The sequence below is a fragment of the Amblyomma mixtum genome, chromosome 3 (assembly GCF_055824585.1).
Source record: "Amblyomma mixtum isolate Tamu chromosome 3, ASM5582458v1, whole genome shotgun sequence".
NCBI classification, from domain to species: Eukaryota; Metazoa; Arthropoda; class Arachnida; order Ixodida; family Ixodidae; genus Amblyomma; species Amblyomma mixtum.
In genome coordinates, this window is record NC_143014.1 from 306898005 (window position 1) to 306902953 (window position 4949).

A 4949-nucleotide genomic window follows, 5' to 3' on the forward strand; every position below is an offset into this window, starting at 1 on the left:
TCGGTACGGAGCCCCGCGTGAACTGTTCAGCGACCGTGGGCGGGTGTTTCTGTCAGACGTAGTTTCATCTCTTCTGCAGCAATGCAACATTACTCGCCGCACCACTACTGCTTATCATCCCCAGGCGAACGGCTTGACAGAATGTTTCAATCGAACATTAGGTGACATGTTGTCAATGTACGTGGCGGCAGACCATTCTAACTGGGACGTCGTCCTCCCCTTCGTCACATATGCCTACAACACCGCTACGCAGAGCACTACTGGTTTCTCACCATTCTTCCTTCTATACGGCCGTGAACTATCCTCGCCGCTCGACACTATTCTTCCATACCATCCTGATTCGTCGGAATCCACAACCGTATCTGAAGCCTCCAGACACGCTGAAGAGTGCCGCCAGCTCGCCCGGTCATTCACGTCTGACGACCAAGGGCGCCAGAAATACCGCTTCGACCAGTCCCATGGCACAGACACTTTTCAGCCGCAATCCCTTGTTTGGCTCCGTGTGCCTTCTGCTGCACCAGGTCTCTCTACCAAGTTGCTGCCAAACTACCACGGACCCTACCGTGTCCTTGAGCGCACTTCTCCCGTCACTTACATCGTTGAGCCTGTGACGCCATCACCCGATATCCGACGACGTGGGTGCGAGACCGTTCATGTTTCGCGTTTGAAGCCGTATGACGACCCCTGCGTCCTGTTGACTCCCTAAATCGCCAGGATGGCTCTTTTTCCCCCGGGGGCAAATGTAAAGAGGAAGACGCTCAGCAGTCCGAGCAACAGAACCGATGCGCGGCGCGAGGCGAGAAGACGATCAGCAGCTGAAGCAGCAGACTGACGCACGGCAAAAGCATCAACTGTTCTGGGACCGGACCTGCCCTTGCCCGCTCTAACCGGCCTTAACAACCAGTCATCTCTTGCCAATAAAGGCTGCTACATCTACAAATTACGTGCGAAAAACTGTCTTTGTGAGTGTCCTCCATCCTTCCACCCATCAGTCGCCAACGGAAGAACGCGGTCAGCCGCGATCATGACGTCGGCTTTTAGCATCGTTAGCTGCAAAAGGTGTTTGCTGCTATCGTGCGTTCCAATGATTGAGTGGCAGTAGATGGCATCCGCCCATATTGCCCTGGCACGATAAGGCAAACTGTTGTATATGTGGTTTCGGTTCCGTTTTGGGAATCACCTGCCGCTAGAGGCACCAGTGTCGCTATGTGTATATATATGACTGTATGTGGCAATAAAGCGGGATTTGTTTGGTTGCTAGCAGTTCGTGTACTTGGGCGGCACCCGCCGCTACAATATTGGCGACGAGGACGGGATCATTTCGGGGGGCGTGACTTTCGCCGCTTGCTTTCCGGCGCCATGAGCATTTCTGGAATCGCGCCGCCGCCCCCGTTCCTGCCTGTGCCTGGTCGGCCTGCTGTTGCGTGGCCGCAATGGTTCCGCATCTTCGAGAACTACCTGCTTGCTTCGGGGGCCTCTGACTGCACGCCGGATCGTCGCAAAGCACTACTTCTTCACAGCCTCGGCGTAGAAGGTCAGCGCATATTTTACACATTACCACTTCCATCGTTGGACAACGCCAAGCTCGGTGAGCAAACTGCTACTGATAAAGCGTCGGAAGATAGCAAGGGCACAGGCGACACAAGGCCTGAAGTATCGTCGTACGATATCGCAGTTACCGCTCTGCACGCTCATTTTTCGGCAACAAGCAATGTTGTTGCCGAACGGCATCGTTTCAGTAGGCGAGTTCAGCAAGCTGGTGAATCAGTGAATGAGTACATCACAGCATTGCGGGAGCTTTCTGCTACATGCTCTTTTCCTGTCGAAGAAGATTCGCTGCGTGACCAGTTCGTTGCGGGTATTTCGTCTCGAAGCTTACGCGAGCGTCTTCTGCTTGAAGGATCGTCTCTCTCGTTCGCTAGAGCAGTACTACTGGCAAGGCAGTTTGAGCAGGCGTACAATGATCTGCAAGAATTTCCTTCTGTAGATGTTGGACGCATAAATACTCGTGGAAATACGCCTACGCGTACACCAGAATCCGACGAGAGCTCGAAGCGGGCGCACAACCGCCAGTCTCATTGTTACCGCTGCGGTTCATCCCAGCACAATGCAGCATCAGTTCGCTGTCCAGCCAAAAGCAAGCGTTGTCACCATTGCGGTGTCATGGGTCACTTCCGCTATGTTTGCCAGAAACGAGGCTCCGCTCCGGTGCGTGAGGTAGACAGCCAAGATTCTCCGAGCGAGGAAGTTTTGAGCATTCTGGCTGTGACGTCGGCCGCTCGCTCCGCTGTTCACGTCACAGTTTCGATTGGCCGTGCGGACATAACTTTCCTTGTAGATTCTGGGTCGTCAGTTTCCATTGTTGCACACGATCTTTTTAAGCAGTATTTTGAAGGCCAAGTACTTTTGGCCCCGACTGTTCGGTTACTGGACTATTCAAAACAGCCAATTCCGGTTCGTGGCTGTTTCTTCGCTGACGTTACGTACAAAGCTAGCACAACAAGCCTTCTTTTCTACGTCGTTGAAAAAGGCACCTCACTCTTGGGTATCGATGCCATCAAGGCCCTCGGTCTACAGATTGATGGGTCATCTCTTCAATGCCTTGAAACGACGCTAACTTCTAATTCTCGAAGGGAACAGCGCCCTGACCCGACGAAAGCCGTGCAGGATATTAACCTCCCAAAGGAATTAGTTGGCGAAGAAGAGACTCAGGAAGAAGAGACTTTACCAGATGAAACTGTATCAGTTGCCCTTATTTCTTCTTGCATTACCAGGGAAGAGTTTGAACAGGCCCAGTCGGAAGACAGCACACTGCAACGAATCAAGGCCTACATTGAATCGTCCTGGCCTGCGCAAAAATCTCTGCCGGGTGAGCTTCAACCTTTCTTCAAGCTTCGCGATGAACTGTCAGTGGTGGACAATTTGATTTTGCGTGGCGAACGCCTTGTGGTTCCCGCATCACTTACAGCGCGGATAATTACCGCTGCTCATGAGGCTCACCCTGGAATTGTACGAACGAAAGCACGTCTGCGAGAAAAATTTTGGTGGCCAGCCATGGACAGGCAAGTCGAGCTAGCTATTCAAACGTGTAGTATATGCCAGGCAGCGGACAAGAGCACGAAGGTTATGACTGCACCATTGAACCCGGTCCCCTTACCAAAGGAACCGTGGCTAAAGCTCGGCATGGACATTGTTGGCCCATTTGAGAGAGCACCACACGATTGTCGATATGCGATCACGCTGGTCGACTACTTTTCTAAGTGGCCCGAAGTATACTTTTGCAACCAAGCCACAACACGCACAGTAACAGACTTCTTGCTGTCAGTGTTCGCACGTGAAGGTTACCCTGAGGAAATTGTTTGCGATAACGGGCCACAGTTTTCATCTCGAGAGTTCCAAGCTTTTCTGCAGGATCGCGGCATCCGCTTGCGGCATTCATCCGTATACTACCCGCAAGCAAACGGACAGGTAGAACGGTTCAACAGAGTTTTTAAAACCTTTGTTCAAGTGGCTACACTCGAGCAGCGTCCCTTACGCCAAACGGTAACGGAATACTTGGGCATTTACCGTTGCACGCCGCATGCCACAACTGCAGTTGCCCCAGCACTTCTCCTGCATGGACGTCTGCCAAGGACTCGGCTCGATGTCGTTGGGTATCCGTCAGCAATATTTGCAACCGACCCTAGTTCAGAGCTCCACCGCCTACGCGAACGGGTGAAGCAAAAACAGCTATCCAGTAAACTATACACAGACGCTCGCAGGGCCGCAAGGGAAACCAAAGTGGATGTTGGTGACCTTGTACAAGTACGCAAACCGACAACTGCTTTTAAAGGTGACCTGGCCTTTAGCCGCCCAAGAAAAGTGATAAGAAAGCAGGGGCAATCGTCTTTCCAACTTGATGATGGAAAAACATGGAACGCTTCAAAGTTGTCAAGGATGCCACGAGCTTCTGCATCTCTCTGTGGGTGGGGGGAAAGGAGTGATACAAATGACACCGCTAGGGAAAGCAGCTCACCGCCTACCTTGGAGAGACCCGTTTCAGAAGCGCCAACCGGAACTTCAGCTGTGGCTGCTGCGAAGCAGCCGCCTATGCCACCAGTGACCGGCTGTGAGCCGGAAGAGACTTCGCCTGCCGCCAGTGGTTTCTCAGAAGCATCGGGACCTCAGCGTAGGGTACAGCCATCAAGGAATAGACGACCTCCAGACCGCTATGGACACTAAGTACAGCAAGACACGTTTTGCAGTGAACATGAACCTGTCACAATCTGCACGAGTGTTGAGTTTGCTGACGTTGTGAAATATGGACATAAATGGAGTTGTATCTTGTTTTCCTCTTTTTGTTTTATATTTTTGTATGAAGTGCATAAGACAAGCACATTGCTGTTACTGTAAATATACTTCTGTAAAAGAGCACTAACGTACTAACACTACTAAATCACTAACCCATGTAGCTGTTCTTTTTATAAGGAAGGGAATATGTTGTATATGTGGTTTCGGTTCCGTTTTGGGAATCACCTGCCGCTAGAGGCACCAGTGTCGCTATGTGTATATATATGACTGTATGTGGCAATAAAGCGGGATTTGTTTGGTTGCTAGCAGTTCGTGTACTTGGGCGGCACCCGCCGCTACAAACTGTCTTTGTGAGTGTTGAAGCCGTATGACGTATGAGTTTGAAGCCGTATGACGACCCCTGCGTCCTGTTGACTCCCTAAATCGCCAGGATGGCTCTTTTTCCCCCGGGGGCAAATGTAAAGAGGAAGACGCTCAGCAGTCCGAGCAACAGAACCGATGCGCGGCGCGAGGCGAGAAGACGATCAGCAGCTGAAGCAGCAGACTGACGCACGGCAAAAGCATCAACTGTTCTGGGACCGGACCTGCCCTTGCCCGCTCTAACCGGCCTTAACAACCAGTCATCTCTTGCCAATAAAGGCTGCTACATCTACAAATTA

The 4949-nt window shown here is 51.7% G+C and overlaps 1 pseudogene; it reads left to right on the forward strand.

Moving 5' to 3' along the window:
- The first annotated feature begins 1291 nt into the window (after positions 1 to 1291).
- Positions 1292 to 2617, forward strand: LOC149355511 (uncharacterized; annotated as a pseudogene).
- Positions 2618 to 4949: the final 2332 nt, after the last annotated feature.